This window comes from Macaca nemestrina, unplaced genomic scaffold, assembly GCF_043159975.1.
Source record: "Macaca nemestrina isolate mMacNem1 unplaced genomic scaffold, mMacNem.hap1 Scaffold_67, whole genome shotgun sequence".
In the NCBI taxonomy this organism is placed as follows: Eukaryota; Metazoa; Chordata; class Mammalia; order Primates; family Cercopithecidae; genus Macaca; species Macaca nemestrina.
This window is the reverse complement of record NW_027257834.1, coordinates 330,898-349,507: the sequence shown is the minus strand read 5'-3', so window position 1 is coordinate 349,507 and position 18,610 is coordinate 330,898. Positions and strand designations below refer to the sequence as shown.

At 46.4% G+C, this 18,610-nt stretch overlaps 1 protein-coding gene across 3 annotated transcripts in view; it reads left to right on the top strand.

Moving 5' to 3' along the window:
• The first annotated feature begins 486 nt into the window (after positions 1 to 486).
• The window catches only part of LOC139361593 (disco-interacting protein 2 homolog C-like), a 190,779-nt gene continuing 172,655 nt past the window's right edge, over positions 487 to 18,610 (top strand). For 2 of the 3 annotated variants that reach the window (XM_071090211.1, XM_071090205.1), the window contains exon 1: positions 487 to 625. The gene's annotated coding sequence lies outside the window, so the exon portion shown is untranslated. The remainder of the gene's footprint in view (positions 626 to 18,610) is intronic. The other variant, XM_071090206.1, reaches the window with a different exon arrangement.

Below are 18,610 nucleotides of genomic sequence, written 5' to 3'. Positions count from 1 at the left end.
CCCCGCGTTCTATTCCGCCCCGCCTTGGCGCGCCCAGCAAACGTTGTGACCTCGCCCCCCTGCGGTCTCCGGGACGCTGCCCCTGCCCCCACCTGTGGCGCTCCGGGCATCTCTAAAGCCCCCAACCAGAGTCCTCCAACCCACCCGCGAGGCTCGCGCACCAGCAACGCGACCCCACCCACAGGGACCCCGCCCACCTGTGGCGGTACCCCCGCACCTGCGACCTCCCCCATCGCTAGCGCGGCCCCTACCTACGACGACCCCCTCGTAGGTGCTCCTGCCTACACACGCCCCCTCCCCGCCAGCCCCTGCCCTTTCCCTGCTCCTGCCCCTAGCCGCGCCCCCGCCCCCGCAGGCCCTCCGGTGCGCTCCGGCCCCGCCGGTCACTGCCCATTGGCGCTGGCGCCAGTCGGGGGCGCGGGCGGGGCAGCAGTTCCGAGTCCGGCGCGCGCGGGCAGGGTCCCCATTGCCTGCCGCGCACCCGGACTAGCGACTACCCTCGGCCTCCTCGCCGTGGACGCAGACGACTCCCGGGCCCCCAAGGGCTCTTTGCGGAAGTTCCTGGAGCACCTCTCCGGGGCCGGCAAGGCCATCGGCGTGCTGACCAGTGGCGGGGATGCTCAAGGTGCGCGCCCCCCTCCAGGCGGCGAGGTCGGGACGAACGGAGAGAGGGAGAACAGGGCGAAGGGGATGGGGGGATAGGGCAGAAGAGGGGGGGAGCGATGGGAGGACCCGGGGAAAGATGGGGAAGCGATGGGAAGAACCGCGGAGAAGAGCGGGGAAGCGATCGGGAGAACTGGGTCGAAGCCGGTGCCCGGGAGCGGCAGGGCAGGGGTACCTGCGGGGCAGCGTGAACCGTCAAGGCAGCCCCGGGGTCCTTGCCGGGTGGGGCGGAGGAGGAAGGGACATGGCGGTAGGAACCTCCATCCGAAAGATAGGGAGCTTTCCAACCCGTCCGGTTTATGTTTTAAATTGAACCTGGCAGAGGGGTCGCCTGGAGCGCCCTCAGGGGTCGTTCTGCCTCTGAGCTGTAGGACTGGGCCGGGCTTCCCCTCCGAAGCGAGGGTACAGCGCGATCACTTCCTAAGTGGCCCCCGCCCCCCAACTCCGCCCCACGCCACTACCCAGCATGTCCAGGAACAAACGGCCGGGTCCCCGCACGCCTCTTGTAGCCTGGTGCCCCGCGCGGTGTGGGCGGGGTCCTGGCTGCTGCAATGCAGGACGCCGCGGGGGTGCTCTGGGTTCCCGCCTGGCGTCTCCGAGGCGGTCCGGCAGCCCCTCGCGTTTCCGCTGGAAGATTTACAAAAAGGGTTTCTTGTGCTCGCATGTGCTGTCGCCTTCCGGATCGTGACAAAACTGAAAACTAAAGTGGGTCACAGGCCCTCCCGGCCAGCCTCCGCGGACCGGAAGGACCAGGAAGCGGGGACTCCGGGACGTCAGCGGCGCCGCGGCGCGGGCTCTGGGCTTCCCCTGCCCTGCAATGTGGAAGCGGCTCTCCAGGAGGGGCCCGAGCCTGGGCCCACGACGCAGGCGCGCCGGGAGGACATTTAACATTGAAGAGCGGGAGGTGATGGAGAGTGCGCTCCCCAGGCCCCGGGTGCACGTAGGGGCGCCTGTGCCCGGGATCAGGAGGGTGTGGCCTTCTCCGTCAGGTAGCCTTGTTAAATCTATCTGAAAGTCACAGATAACTAAGTATCAAGTCGTCACAGATATTTATGTATCCTGAATGAGATGGCTACGGAAAACATGAAAACATCGTTACTGGTTACGTGCATGATGCATCCAAAACATTGTTACCTGCACAGTGGCAGCACTGATATTTGTGGGCTTTTGAACGTGTGGACTGGAGTGTTAAGAGTCCTTCAGAGTTATGACAGTAGTTTGATTTGAATGTTCTTTTCTTAGCGAATAAATGCTGTACATTGAATTTACCCAGGAAACTAGGAAGGTGAACCCACACGAAGGACACAGACTTGTGGGCTGCTCCAGGCACCATTAGGGCGTTGCGGGGCCTGAGCCATGGGCTTCCCGTTCAGCCTCTTGAGAGCCGTGACGGCGTCGTCTCTGTTCTGCCTCACACTGGGCCGGCTAGTTTCATATTCTTGTTATGGTTCCGAAGCTACAAGCGGTTGGATTCTGCGAGTCGCTCTCTGTCTTCCTCCTCCAGCTGCTTTCAAATGGGTCGTCTCTTTTTTTAGAACTGCTTTTTTAAAGCAGTGATTGATGGGGTGAGTTGTAGTGCTGTCCTGAACGGCAGAGGGGGCGCACTGAGGAACCTGGGTTTTGATGCTGTGCACATCAGCTGAGTCAGCAGCCCAGGGCCCTGTCAGTCCCATTATTAAGCTTATTTCTTGCTCTTCGACGCCTTAAAAAAAAAAAAAGCAAACTCCTGCTTGCCGTCACTGGCTGTTTGGCAAATGGGTGTTTACCCTGGAAAGAGGGACATTTTGTCCTCTGGACCGTCTAAGGCGCCCTTTAGTGACGTGGTCCGTTTCTGACCACTCTATTCTGTGGGCGTCCTTCCTGCTTCCACCTTCCCTTTCCAAACGCCTCCGCCTCCAGGGCTTTAATTTTCCTTCTGTGTGTGTGTCACGCAGAGGTTATGACTATTGCGCCAGTGCCCTTATTATTATTATTTTTTTTCCTGCGGAGGTCCCAGAACTTGCTACATCTCAAAAGAAGCAATTGCATCCATTTGTTCGCGATGATCATAAACAGTGCCCTCTAAGGGAGACTAATTGGTCAACCCGTCTGCTGTGGGTAGAAAGACAGCGGTGGCCGCGGAACGGGGGCTCTGCCTCTTCAGAGCCTGCACAACCATCCTGCTTTCTTTCTTCAATATCCAGTAGGGGGGTTAATTTTAATAAGCCCTTGAAACCAACAAAGCAGGAAAGTGCAAAGACATTGAGTTGCGAGATTTAAAATTACAACCAGCAGCCTCTCATTCTTCCTTCACTGGGGGTTGCCGCTTCGTTTTGGGGCTGCAGGGTATGTTTGGCAGCGACATCGGACCTTTGTGCTGTGCGACTCATGAATTGAGATAGTTCCTTACTAAGTGCTTTGTGCTGTAGGTATGAAAATGGGGATAGAGGGAGCACTGTCCTGGGTGGAGAGGCGTGGAGAGACGCTGTGATACATAGCAGGTCCTTTTCTTCTGGGCTCCTGGTTATAAATCTTTTTTTTTTTTTTTTTTTTTTTTCTAATAGCCTGACAGATGGTTTTTGTGTCTTTTTTTCTTTTTTTTTTTTTTTCTTTTTTTTTTTTTTTTTTTTTGAGACGGAGTCTGGCTCTGCCGCCTGGGCTGGAATGCAGTGGCCAGATCTCAGCTCACTGCAAGCTCCGCCTCCTGGGTTTACGCCATTCTCCTGCCTCAGTCTCCCGACTAGCTGGGACTACAGGCGCCCGCCACCTCGCCCGGCTATTTTTTTTGTATTTTTTAGTAGAGACGGGGTTTCACTGTGTTAGCCAGGATGGTCTCGATCTCCTGACCTCGTGATCCTCCCATCTCGGCCTCCCAAAGTGCTGGGATTACAGGCTTGAGCCACCGGGCCCGGCCCTGGTTTTTGTGTCTTAATTAAAAGATTGAAGACTGTGGGCCAGACGCAAACTAATTCCATTGGCATCAGAGAGAAGGATTCTGTGCATATTTATCTTTAGGAATAATTGATTTTTTTTTTTGTCGAATTATCTGGTTAGTCAAATCATACATTACAGAAGTAATATTTAAAATTAAAAAACAAAAAATAAAAAATGTATCTGTAAACCTATCCCCCTTCCATTCCAGTCTTTGTCTCTGTGTAATTTTAGAACCGTGAACCACGATGTACACAGAGTTTATACTCTTTTAATATCTTGCTACTTCATTGTTTTAATGTTTAATCTTTAGGTTGATGTATCACAGGTTGCTTGATCATTTCTTACAGGTGTTTGGTTTAGTGTTTTTTTTTTTCTTTTTCCCTTTAACTCTAATGTAAATTTGAGTATTTGGCTGGTAGTTTTAGCAGGATTTAAGGCAGAGCCTCAGTTAGGGCCGCGGATCGATTTATGGTCCCTAGTTTGAGGAGGGAGGCGGCAATCTGCCCTTTCTTCTAAAATTGATATGTTGAATCACAATGGACATTTACTTGATTTTGAGCACTTGGGACTCCCCTGGGGTTCACTGATATTGCAAGGTCAGGACTGGGGATCTCCTGCTGGAGAGGCCCCCAGCGTGCCCAGCGCAGGGTCCTGAGCGCGTTGCTGCAGGACAGAAGCCCTGGGCTTTGTCCTCCAGCAGCCATCACTCTGGGAAGGACTGGCTACTCCAGGAATGAGGTCTATGCTCTGAAGCCCACAGTCAGCAGACCAGCAAAGGTCAGCACAGACGACCTTATATGAATCATTCATTTAGCAAGCATTCATGGAATACACACTCCGTGCAGTTGGAACTTAGAGTGGAGGGCCATCAGCTCACTGTTGTCTGAGCAGAGCTTGGTCTCTGGCTCCCTGTTGTAGCCTCCGCTCCTAGGAGGTGCACGGTGAGTGTTGAGGAACCCTCCACAGGCACAGGTGCGGAACAAGGACCCCTCCCAAGGGCGTCAGCCCTGGGCCCTGAGCTCTGAAGAGGAGGAAGGCATTCCTAGGGCCGACTTCCCTTCTGGATACTGAGCTCTGCACAGAGAGAAACTCTTCCACATTCACTGCGGTGAAGTTCCTGAAACAAATAACACTTTAGAGACTGGGGCCTGCATTCCCCGGAATTTCCATGGCCACAGGTGGTGGCTGCACCGTGCGACTGGAGTCTGCGTTCCCCAGAATTTCTGTGGCTGCAGGTGGTGTCTGCACCATGCAACTGGTGTCTATGTTCCCTGGAATTTCCGTGGCCAAAGGTGGTGACTGTACCATGTGAATGAGGGTCTGTGTTCCCTGGAATTTCCATGGCTATAGATGGTGGCTGTACCATGTGTCTGAGGGTCTGCCTTCCCTGGAATTTTTGTGGCCACCGATGGTAACTGTACCATGTGACTGAGGGTCTGCATTCCCTGGAATTTCTGTGGTCGCAGATGGTGGCTGTACCATGCAACTGGGGCCTGCATTCCCTGGAATTTCCATGGCCACAGGCGGTGGCTGCACCATGCATCAGGTCCTCTCTCAGGAGTTGGTGTCATTCTCTCTGTTACTCCCTCACCTGACACAGAGCGGCAGTTCCTGACCTTATCATTCCCAGGAAACACACAGGCATCTGTTTTGGATCCTTGTTTTATTTCCCCATTACCTTTGTCATCAAAGGGAAATTCACATCCCTATAAAGCCGAAAATGGTGTGGGGCCCCCTGGTGGTCTTTCCAATGCATTATCAGCAGGTAAACTAGACCATATGGGCCAGTGTACCTGAAATGAAAACAGAAAGGTAAGTCGTGTCACTAAGCTTTCCTGGGAGATTCAGGGTCTTTGTCAGGGACAGAGTCATCCAAAGTAAGTTGTTTGTTCACTGCAGATCGACACAGTTAGCTGTGTCGGGATTAAACTTACCCAGTGTCGACAGAGTGTAGCTTAATCCTCACGGAGGAGTGTCAAGTACATTGAAGAATAGCTGCCGAGACTGCTATTGTCAGGAGAGGGGCAGGTGCCTCTCTCCCTTAGCCCAGTGCTGAAGGAGGCCGGTCTCACATCAGGCCGTGCGTGTGAGCGAGCTGGATTTTTAGCACGCTGGGACGATAGAGCACAAACATCTATTTTTAACTTGTGGGTGACCTTCTTCTGTGCTGCTTGAGTCTCTGTGGACCTTTCTCTGTTTCCTTCCTGAGGAGTCTGTGCCAGGGTCCCAGACGTTCTCTGCGCTGCACCTCGGCGCCTGCCCACTCAGGAGCCTCCTCCTGGTGACTGTGGGACCGGGCTGGGCCCACACTGTCAGCATCGTCCGGGGTAAGCAAGCCCGTCCCTCCACACCTTAGTGTCCCCAGCTGTTGAACAGGGCTAATCAACTGACCGTCAGGATTAATGGGGATCAGATGCGCTCATCTCATAGCCCTGCTTGGTAAACAGCCACTTCCACTCTGTCCTCCAATGTGCTACTCTAGACTTTTGCTTTACCTCCATTTAGCCAGGTGATTCGAGGTGACAGTGACTATCAAGAGGGACGTACAGAGGAAATCAGTGGAAGAGAGCTCGAGGAGCAGACATGGGTGCAGGGAACACAGTGCGGGGAGCACGGGTGCAGGGAACATATGCAAGGGGAGCACAGATAGGTGTGGGGAGCACGGGTGCGGGGGGCATGGGAGCGGGGAGCACGGGGACCCGAAGCACAGGGTATGGAGAGCATGTGTGTACTTGCTCTGCTCTGACAGATGCTGCTGAGCACGTACTCAGTGATCAGATGGGTCAGAGCCTCAGTGCCTCTTTTTTAGAAAAATTATTTCTTTTTTTAAAGATAGGACTTCCCTCTTCCTGGTGGCCCCTTTTAGTCGATACTCTTTTAAGCCTGCTTTTCCAGAGGAAAGCTAGGAAGGATGGCCTATATAGGTCCCAGTCTGGGCATATCTGGAAGAATGACCTGTTTTAGGTTTGAGTCTAGTGTATCTGGGGACAACTTTGAACCTCCATTCAGAGTCCCAGAGCCACCTGTAGAGGCTCCCCAAATGTCTGCTGGGACTTTCCCCTCTGCTCGGGGATGATGAAGAGCCGAACCTCATCCCGCCACGACCTCTGGGGTCCTCCTTCCTGGAGGGCAGTGCCTTGGTGGCCAGTGTGTGTAGGAGGCTGGGCTGGCACCTTCGGGCTATGCTCTGCAGCGGCGGCTCGTGACATGGGGCATTCTGTGCTCTGCACCGGGACTGTTGACGTGGGGCATCCTCGTGCACTGTGGACCACATGCGGTGCACATGAGCCAGACAGCTCCTGGAATTTGGAGCCTGATTCTACCTCAGGCCATCCACCTGTCTGTGGCACTTCTGGGGGATTGTGAGGACCATATGAGTCTGTGTCCCCACCCTCACTGGCTGGACACCTGTGCCAGGCTGGAGCTTTATGTGTCACCATGCCCTGTTCTGAGTTGTGTGAATATTTATTTTCATTACCTACTCTCATGAGCTTTCCTTTTTTTAAAAAAAAATTCAGAGACAGACTTTGAAGTCCCCTGGCCCCACCCTTTGTGGACCTAATGGTATTGCAGAAATTATGGCTTCAATTATGTGTAATAACTGGGGCTACTTTAAAAGTCATTTAAAGGAACAAGGTGGAGTGGCCATTTCAAGCAGTACATCATGCTGGATTCTTCAGTGAACATTATCAGGCTTTCAACACATTTTCTCTTTTTATTTACTTTGGAGAATAGAATGGGTGCTCAGAAGCTGTTGGAATTTAGTAACAGAAAATCATCCTTAAGGAGCTATTTAAGCAAGGGGACAGTTGGAGTAAATGTAAGTTATGAACACACATTTATTCCAAACCAGAGAAATAAAAGCATCAACTGTGCTGGGGTTGAAACTTGGTTGCTAGTGTGTCTTTCCTGCCCACAGTGACTGTGACAGTGCTGTGGCCAGGAAATTCTGGAAAGAAGACTTGGTGCCAGTGGTAGTTTTTGTGACGATTCATTTGCTTTCAGCTCAAGTGACTATAGTCTAACTTGCAAATGGCTAGGTCTCCACCAATGGACCACGACATTGACATAGGACAAATGAGAAATGGCCCTTGGGTTTTTAACAATTATTATTTTTAATGGACACATTATGGTACATATCCATGGGATACAGTGTGATATTTCAATACATGTTTATCATGTGTAATTAGCAAATCAGGATAATTAGCATGTCCTTCTTCTCAAACATTTGTCATTTCTTAATGCTGGGAATATTTAAAATCCTCTCTTCTAGCTGCTTGAAAATATACAATAAATTATAAACTACAGTCACCCTACAAGGCTATAGCACACTAAACCTCATTTTTACTATCTAGATGTCATTTTGTATCCATTAGCCAACCTCTCCCTTTCTGCCTTCCCGCCGCCCTTTCCTGTCTCTAGTTTCCACTGTTCTACCTTCAGAGGGTAGAATATCATTTTCCTCATAGAGATCTTTAACCCTCTTGGTTAGACTTCTTCTGAGGTATTTTTATTTTTATTTTATATTTTTGTAGCTAAATTGGATTGCTCTCTTGATTTCTTTTTCCACTGGCTCATTGTTAGTCTATAGAAATGCTACTGACTTTTATATGTTTATTTTGTATTCTGTAACTTTACTGAATTTGTTTATCGGTTCAAAGAGATTTTTGCTGGAGCCTTTTTTTTTTTTTTAATATATAAGAGCATATTGTCTGCAAACAGACAATTAGAGTTCCTCCTTTCCACTTTGGATGCCCTTGATTTCTTTCTCTTGCCTAACTGCTCTTGACTAGGACGTTGAGTGCTGTGTTGGATAGGAGTGGCACAAGTGGGCGTCCTTGTCTTGTTACAGGTGTCAGAGAAAAAGCTCTTAGTATTTCCCCATTCACCATTTTGTTGGCTGTGGGTTTGTCACATATGGCCTTTATTGTGTTGAGGTATGTTTCCTTCAGTGCCTCGTTTGTTGAGACTTTTTATCATGAAGCAGCGTTGATTTTATCAAATGCTTTTTCTGTATCTGTCGAAATGATATGGTTTTTGTCCTTAATTCTGTGGATGTGATGTAGCGTGTTTATTGATCTGTGTTTGTTGAGCAATCCTTGCATCCTGGGATAAATCCCACTTGATCATGGTGTATAAACTTTTTGATTTACTGTTGGATTCAGTTTGTTAGTATTTTGCTGAAGAGTTTTGCATCTGTGTTCATCAGGGGTATTGACCTATAGTTTTCTCTTTTTATTGTGTCCTTGTCTTATTTTGGTATCAGGGTAATGCTTGGCTTGAAGAATGAACTTGGCAGAATTCCCTCCTCTTCAATATTTTTGGAATAGTTTGAGAAGAATTGAAATAAAAATTTGTAGAATTCAGTTGTGAAGCCACCAAGTTCTGGGGTTTTCTTTGTTGGGAGACATTTTATTATTATATAGTCATACGTGTTACTCATTATTGGTCTGTTTAGGATTTCCGTTTCTTCTTGGTTCCATCTTGGTAGGTTGTACATGTCCAGGAATTTATCCATTTCCTCTAGGTTTTCCAATCTCTTGACATACAGTTGTTAAAAATAGTTTCTAATGATCCCTTGTATTTCTGTGGTATCAAATGTAATTCTCCTTTTTTGTTTCTAATGTTATTTATTTGGGATTTCTTTTTCTTTCTTAGTGTAGCGAATGGCTTGTCTATTTTATTTATCTTTTCAAAAAACCAACACTTTTTTCTTCATCGTTTATATTTGTTAGTTTCCATATTATTTACTTCCTCTTTGATCTTTGTTATTTCTTTTCTGCTACCACTTCTGGATTTGATTTGTTCTTGCTCTTCTAGCTCACTGCAGTTCATTGTTAGGTTGTTTATTTTAAATCTGTTTTTTAAATGTAGGAGTTTATTGTTATAAACTTTCCTCTTAATACTGCTTTTGCTGTATGTCATAGGCTTTGATATGTTGTGTTTCTGTTTTCAATTATTTCAAGAAATTTTTAAATTTCCTTCGTAATTTCTTCATTGACCCATTGGCTATTCAAGGGCATATTGTTTAATTTCTATGTATTTATACAGTTTTGAAAGTTCTCCTTGTTGTTGATTTGTTTTTTGTTTGATCGTTTATTAAACTTTATGTTCTAAGGTACATGTCCACAATGTGCAGGTTTGTTACATATGTATATATGTGCCAAGCTGGTGTGCTGCACCCATTAACTTGTCATTTAAATTAGGTATATCTCGTAATGCTATCCTTCCCCCCTCCCCTCACCCCACAACAGGCCCCGGTGTGTGATGTTCCCCTTCCTGTGTCCAAGTGATCTCACTGTTCATTTCCCACCTATGAGTGACAACATGCGGTGTTTGGGTTTCTGTCCTCGCGATAGTTTGCTGAGAATGATGGTTTCCAGCTGCATCCGTGTCCCTACAAAGGACATGAACTCATCCTTTTTTATGGCTGCATAGTATGATGCCATGGTGTAAATGTGCCACATTCTCTTAATCCAGTCTGTCATTGATGGACATTTGGGTTGCTTCCAAGTCTTTGCTATTGTGAATAGTGCCACAATAAACATATGTGTGCATGTGTCTTTATGGAAGCATGATTTATAATCCTTTGGGTATATACCCAGTAATGGGATTGCTAGGTCAAACGGTATTTCCAGTTCTAGATCCTTGAGGAATCGCCACACTGTTTTCCACAATGATTGAACTAGTTTACAGTCCCACCAACAGTGTAAAAGTGTTCCTATTTCTCCACATCCTCTCCAGCACCTCTTGTTTCCTGACTTTCTTTCTTTCTTTCTTTCTTTCTTTCTTTCTTTCTTTCTTTCTTTCTTTCTTTCTTTCTTTCTTTCTTTCTTTCTTTCTTTCTTTCTATTATTATTGTACTTTAAGTTCTAGGGTACGTGTGCATAACGTGCAGGTTTGTTACATATGTATACTTGTGCCATGTTGGTGTGCTGCACCCATCAACTCGTCAGCACCCATCAACTCGTAATTTACATCAGGTATAACTCCCAGTGCAATCCCTCCCCTCTCCCCCCTCCCCATGATAGGCCCCGGTGTTTGATATTCCCCTTCCCGAGACCAAGTGATCTCATTGTTCAGTTCCCACCTATGAGTGAGAACATGCGGTGTTTGGTTTTCTGTTCTTGTGATAGTTTGCTAAGAATGATGGTTTCCAGCTGCATCCATGTCCCTACAAAGGACACAAACTCATCCTTTTTGATGGCTGCATAGTATTCCATGGTGTATATGTGCCACATTTTCTTAATCTAGTCTGTCACTGATGGACATTTGAGTTGATTCCAAGTCTTTGCTATTGTGAATAGTGCCAAAATAAACATACGTGTGCATATGTCTTCATAGCAACATGATTTATAATCCTTTGGGTATATACCCCGTAATGGGATGGCTGGGTCATATGGTACATCTAGTTCTAGATCCTTGAGGAATCGCCATACTGTTTTCCATAATGGTTGAACTAGTTTACAATCCCACTAACAGTGTAAAAGTGTTCCTATTTCTCCACATCCTCTCCAGCACCTGTCGTTTCCTGACTTTTTAATGATTGCCATTCTAACTGGTGTGAGATGGTATCTCATTGTGGTTTTGATTTGCATTTCTCTGATGGCGAGTGATTATGAGCATTTTTTCATGTGTCTATTGGCTGCATAAATGTCTTCTTTTGAGAAGTATCTGTTCCTTGTTGTTGATTTATAGCTTTATTCTGTTACAGTCTGAGAATATCCTAGATGTTATTTCAATTTTTAAAAAATGTATTGAGACTTCTTTTGCAGCCTAGCATGTGGTTGATTCTAGAGAATGTTCCATGTACCAATGAGAAAAATGTGCATTCTGTTATCTGTTGGATGAAATGTTCTGTAAATGTCTGTTAGGTCCATTTGGTCTACACTGTACTTTCAACTTGATAATTTGTTGTTATTTTCTGTCTAGATGATCTCCAGTGCTGACAGTGGGGTTTTGAGGCCCCTACTATTGTTGTGTTGGTGTCTCTCTCTCTCTCTCTCTCTCTCTCTCTCTCTCTCTCTCTCTATATATATATATATATATATATATATATATATATATATATATATATATGTGTGTGTGTGTGTGTGTGTGTGTGTGTGTGTGTGTGTGTGTGTGTATGTGTATATATTTGAGACCGAGTTTTGCTCTTGTTGCCTAGGCTAGAGTGCAGAGGTGCAATCTCAACTCATTGCAACCTCCACCTCCCGAGTTCAAATGATTCTCCTGCCTCAGCCTCCCAAGTAGCTGGGATTACAGGCGTGTGCCACCATCCTGGGCTAATATTTTGTATTAGTAGAGACCGGGTTTCACCATGTTGGCCAGGCTGGTCTTGATCTCCTGACCTCAGGTGATCCATCTGCCTCCACCCCCCAAAGTGCTGGGATTGCAGGCATGAGGCACCGTGCCCAACCTCTCTCTCTAGATCTACTAATATTTGCTTTATGTATCTGGGTGCTTTGTTGTTGGGTGCACATATACTCGTAATTGTTATATCCTCTTGCTATGTTGATCTCTTTATTACATAATTACCTTTTTACAGTTTTTGACTTAACTTGTGATTGGTCTGAAATAAATATAGCTACTCTTGCTCACTTTTGAGTTCCATTAATGTGGAACATGTTTTTCCATCCCTTCACATTTAGTCTATGTGTGTCTTTACGGCTGAAGTGAGTTTTTTGTAGGCAGCAAATAGTTGGTTTTTCTTCTTTAAATCCACTCAGCCCGTCTATATCCTTTAATTGGGAAGCTTGGGGTTATTTTGCTATTGATATCACAGTCCAGACATTAAGATTTCCTCACTTAAGTTATTTGTACACAAATTCATATGAAGAGGAAATAGAGTTTTTCTTTTGTCTTTTAAAGATAGCGATGGATTATTATTTTGATTTCATGCAAGTGAGGGACTCACCATGCCTGTTGGAATTTTAGAATTTCTTTCCGGTTATTAGGAACAGCAATGATCTGTAATGGGTTCCTGGAATCATACAGTGGTGTTCTGAATATCTTAAAAGTTTGCTGTCATGACTCATTTTCTATTTCTCCCCTAGTAGCCATGCACCCGGGGCTGGAGATGGCCTTACATTTCCTTGTTTTTTAATGATTTCTTAGGTTTAGTGTTTGACACAGTTCGGATTCTGGATAAAATCAGCCCTTCTGGGAAGTGTGTAAATCAAACAAGGACTTTCTGGTGGTGTTATACAGGTTTCCCATGCCCCATGAGTACAGGAATAGCTCCCTGGGGAAGGAATATGGGCACATGATGGCAGGCAGCCATTCTTGGATGGTCCCATCGTTCTGCAGGAATTCTCATGCAGGGAGAAGAAGCACACGGCGACTGAGCTGGTAGGGATTCTGCTGATACTTTTGATCGTTATGATTTGCTCCTGAAAGGTGATGTGGGATGAAGCGCAATATTTAGAATGCTGACATTCCTTGAAACAAAGATATGGAAAAAATCTTATAATTGCAGGGTGCTTGGTAGTTTTCAGCTGCTCTCATGTGGATCCTTTTTCGTCCTTCTGAAATGCTTTCTCAGGAGAGAGCATTGTTCTCTTTATATAGACGAGGAGCCTGGGTTTCAAATGGGTAGGAATTCATCACAGGCATTTGAATCTTTGGTTTCCTGGAACATTTTCTATTCAAGTATATACCACATGGCCTCTAAAGCCTGGCTCACTCTTTTTGTTTGTTTGTTTTGTTTTTTGAGATGGAGTCTCGCTCTGTCGCCCAGGCTGCAGTGCGGTGGCCAGATCTCAGCTCACTGCAAGCTCCGCCTCCCACGTTTATGCCATTCTCCTGCATCAGCCTCCAGAGTAGCTGGGACTACAGGCGCCCGCCACCTCGCCCGGCTGGTTTTTTGTATTTTTTTTTGAGCAGAGACGGAGTTTCACCGTGTTAGCCAGGATGATCTCGATCTCTTGCCTTCGTAATCCACCCATCTTGGCCTTCCAAAGTGCTGGGATTGTAGGCTTGAGACACCGCGCCCAGTTGGCTCACTCTTAACACCTCGATTGGGGATCCAGCCTCACCTCTGGGATGGGTGGCAGGAACTCCACAGCCATCCTGGGTGCTCTGGGGTGGGGTGGCCGAGCTGTGGCAGCCCCTCCCAGCTGAGTAGCAAGGCCGGGGAAAGCTCATTCCATTCCCCTTGGTTCTAACCAGGTAGAGGCTTACACTGCACATTTCCTTAGCTGGGAACCTTTAGAACTTTACATTTAAAATCTAATCTGTGATCCAGGGGTAGATACAGTGGTACTCAGTGTACAAATCCTACATTTTTTGTATATTTAAAATTTTTTTCATGTGTGTCATGGACGACAAAAGAAATGCAACCCCTTTGAGTTAGCTTTTCTGTATAGCATCTTCTAGAATCAGGAGGCTTGCCAGGGTTTTGTTTCATCAGAAATCTTAATCTTTCTGCTCAAGAGATGGCATTATTAAACTCTTGGTTGTGTGGTTTCCGGGAAAGAAATATTCTAACTGAGTTCCAGGAATCACCTCTGTGGCGTTTCTACAGGAAAAGTGACCACTCTTGAAGCTTCACTGTCACTAGCAAGAATGATTGTGATGGTTTCTAAGCGGTCTCCGGCCAATCTTTAGTTCTTTTATGCAGAGTGCTTTTATTCCAAGTGAAGTGCCCTTCGGTTTAATGATGACCTCCTGTTATTACAGGGATTGCAGCCGCATTTGATGGACGTGAACCTGCTCATCTCTGGCTCCCCAGCTTCACCTCTGGGGTGGGTGGCAGGAGCTCCACAGCCATCCTGAGTGCTCTGGGGTGGGAAGTCCCTAGTGGGAATGGAAGGTGCATGGCCGGGACGTTCCTGTCCCATGTTCCACACTGGTGTGTGCGCGTCTCTGCCTTGTTTCTTCCGTCCGTGCGTCTGTTGCGTTTTCTCCCTTCGTGCGTCTGTGGCCTGTTTTCTCCATGCGTGCCTCAGTGGCGCGTTTCCTCCATCCATGCGTCTGTGGCATTTCTTCTGTCCGTGCGTCAGTGGCGTTTCTTCCGTCCGTGCATCTGTGGCGTTTTCTCCATGTGTGCGTCTGTGGCGCTTTTCCTCCCTCCGTGCATCTGTGGCGCTTTTCTTCGCTCCGTGCGTCTGTGGTCTGTTTCCTTTGTCCATGCATCTGTGGTGTTTTCTCCGTCTGTGGATCTGCGGCGTTTCCTCTGTGAGTCTGTGACCTGTTTTCTCCGTCCACTCTGAAGGCTGTCGCTTCTCTCTAGTCACCACTTACTGATCGCTCCCTGTGTGCTGAGCCTGTGTCAGGCGTGTGGCGTGTGTCACCTGTGTGGCAGGGGTTTGTGTGACACACAGGGACACACGCTTGGGGAGCCGCAGTGATGGGGTCATGGCCACGCAGCTCAGCCCTCGGTCTGAGGGGCTTGGTGTCCACCCAGCTCTTCCCGAAGCAGCCTTGGGGCGGATCCCAGCTCTGCTTTCTCTCCTCAAGGCACCTCATGAAGTAAATTAAGCAAATCGAAAGTAGGAAACAGTTGTGAAATGAGACCTGGTTTCAGGCGTGTGTGGTCATTTCTCTTTACATGCTTACTTCATATACCCCAAATGATATACTTTTCCACCTGGTGTAACAATTAATTACCAGCCATTACTGGTACAAAATTCCATGAAGGGTATTTGAGGAGGGCATAGTCTCAAAACCATGCTTTATTTTCACAGCTGTGATTTGCATAATAAAACTGTCAGGACTGTGACTTTGTTGTCTTCTTTTTATTTTTAGACCCTTGAAAGGAAGTTATTTAGTGATTACTTATAATTATGAAAATAATCTAATGATTAGAGAACCTCATTAGAACAAGTATTATATTTTCTGTTCCTTATGTAAATGAAATCTTCTTAATCCAGGCCGATGTTGGCAGGAATGGTCACGTTTAAAATGGGTAAGATGTTTATGTGATGTGCAGACCTCCCTCATATCGTCTCTGGAACATTCCAGGACTTCCATCTCGATTCTCACTTGTTGACACCCTACCTTGTTTTGTGATTATTCTTGTTTGCATCAGAATTTTGAATCCACATACCTGAGATGATACTTACGTATGCATGTACACATGCATGCGTGTGCACGTGTGTATGCGTGTGTATGTGCGTGTATGTGTGTCCATGTGCACGTGTATATGCATGTATGTATGTACATGTGTACGCGTGTATATGTATGTGTGTGCGTATATGCGTGTGTATGCATGCATGTGCGTATGTGTGCATGCATATGTATGTATGCACACATGTGTGCATGTGTGTGCATGTGCACACACGTGTATGTGTGTGCGTGTACATGTGTAGGTATGTGTATGCATGTGTATGCATGTGTGTGCACACAGGTATAGCTTTCCCTTTCATACAGGCTGTGTTGAGTATTGCTGTTAGGCAGTGACAACTTTCCATTTCCTCAGTCAGAAAATGGGTAGGTCATCATTAATAAAGATGAGCATTCAATATCAGGAATCCCTAAAGACAATTGAAATTGTCATATTAAATAAATTCCAAAACAAAGATAGTGTTCTGTACTATGTGTTCACATTGAACTTTCTTATAAAAATTGGTGTGGATGTTTCCCACTTATTGGAAATCACATGACTAGTTTAAGCCAAAACGTGGAATATTAATTCTGTCTTCAGATCACCTTTGCATATTTATGATTGATCTGTTCTGTTGTTCTGGAAGTTCTGAAAGCCACTCTGTCTTACCCTAGCTGGTGCCACGGTTGTGAGAATTCAGGGAAACAAGGTGTCTGCCAGTTTCAGTATTTTAGATCTCAAGCTGCCTCTTTTCTGCATCATAAACCAGTCTTAAAGAAAGACATAGTGTGACTTGTAGTGGATTATATCAGTTTTATTTTCTGTGGCTGAATCGTCCCTCTACCTTGTGAATTAATGTTATTTTTCAGATCGTCTTCATAACATAGGGAGGTTCTCCAGTGTTGAGTGCAGGTTCAGTGAAAGCACTAACACTGTTACTACGGACTTCAACAGACTTGTTTTCCGAGGTGATAACCCTGGAGTCAGGCATTCAGTGTCCGTCCATCACTTCACTTGGTTCCGAGTACTCGGTCCCCTCCCGCTCTCCTTCCCTGCACCCTTCCTTCTGTCTTACCTTCTTTTTGACTCATAGGCCCTCGGCAGATGGTGTGTTGGGGGCAGGTGTCTGCTGTGAATCTTCGATAACCTTGGGAGACAACTTTTTCTTTGGAGCGAGACCCCTCTCAATAAACTTTCAGTAGCCCGAGTATCATCTGTCGTGTGAACTATTTGTGGAAAATGTTCAGCATTTTTCCTTGGGTTTTGGCCGATCTTTCTCCACCTGCCAGTTTCTTCTCAGTTTGCCGTGTCTGTACCCTCAGCAACCCCGTTCCAGCCCTGGTTACGTGTGAAGTAATTGAAGAAGAGCTCTGCAGATGAGAGAGTGCATGTCGCCCCCCGAGTTCCCTTCCTGGCCTCTGAGTGTGGGTTGTGTTTTGTTCTGAGGGACGACTCTGAGGCTCCTGGCCCCTGTTTTGGAGCACCCGACGCCAAAGTGGGTGTAAAATGAAAACTGGGTTTATGCTGTATTATTATAATTCATAGAGCGGATGATTAAAATGCTTGAATCTGAGCAGCAGCTGAAAATGAGGACATGGTACCAGTTTGGATGTTGGACGACCTTCTTGAAAACACTTTCATCATACTTTAGAAACCGTGCGTGTGCTGTTTTCTATTTCATACTTAGAATCTGTACAGTGTGTGTTGTATGAATGTGTTGCATGAGTGTGTTGTGTAGTATGTGAGTTGCATGGGTTGTATGTGTGTTGCATGTGCATATTGTGTTGAGTTGCATTTATTGTATGTTTGAGTGTTGTGTGTTGTATGAGTGTGTTGTATGTGTATTTGTGAGTTGTATGTTTTGTATGTTGTATGTGTGTTGTATGAGTGTGTTCTACGTGTATTTGTGAGTTGTATGTTTTGTATGTTGTATGTGTGTTGTGTGAGTGTTGTGCATTGTACGTGTGTATGTGTATGTTGTATATGAGTTGCATGTATTGTGTGTATGTTGTGTGAGTGTTGTGTGTTGTATGAGTGTGTTGTACGTGTGTTTGTGAGTTGCATGTGTTGTGTGTTGTGTAAGTGTTGTGTGTTGTGAGTGCATTGTACATGTATTTGTGTTGAGTTGCATGTATTGTGTATGTTGTATGTGTTGAATGTTGTGTAGTGTGTTGTATGTGCATGTTGTGTTGTGCGTGAGTTACATTTCTTGTATGTGTTGTTTGAGTGTATTGTATGTGTATGTTGTGAGTATGTGAATGTTGCGTTGATTTGCGTGTGTCGTGTATGTTGTACGTGCATGTTGTGTTGAACGTGAGTTGCATGTTTTGTACGTGAGCTGTATGAGTGTGTTGTATGTGTATGTTGTGAGTTGTATGTATTGTGTGTATGTTGTGTGAGTGTTGTGTGTGCATGTTGTGTTGTGAGTTGTGTGTGTTGTGTGTTATATGAGTGTTGTGTGTCGTATGAGTGTGTTGCATGTGCATGTTGTATCTGAGTTGTGTGTTGTGTGTGCTGCATGAGTGCATTGTACGTGCGTGTTGTGTTGTATGTGAGTTACGTGTGCTGTATGTGTGTATGAGTATGTTGTACGTACATGTTGTGTTGTGAGTTGCATGTATTGGTTGTGTGTTGCCTGAGTGTTAAAAATGCATATTGTGTTGTGAGTTGCATGTATTGGTATGTGTTGTATAGGTTGTGTGTGTTTGTGTGCATTGTGTGTTGTCAGTGTTGTATAAGCGCATTGTACATGCGTGTTGTGTTGTTTGTTAGTTGCATGTTGTCAGTGTGTGCCGTGTGACAGGCGGGGCATCCACATGACTGCTCCTCAGCGAGTCCTGCCTTGCAGCCCCTTCCGAGCTTGTATCCTCCGGAGCAGCCTAGAAGCAGCAGCATGTGTGCCTCTGCCCTTCCCCAGGAGGCCTCCGCCAGGTCCTGCGCTCAGCGCGTCGCTAGGCGGTCTGCCTCTCTGGTCTCTCTTGTCTCTCT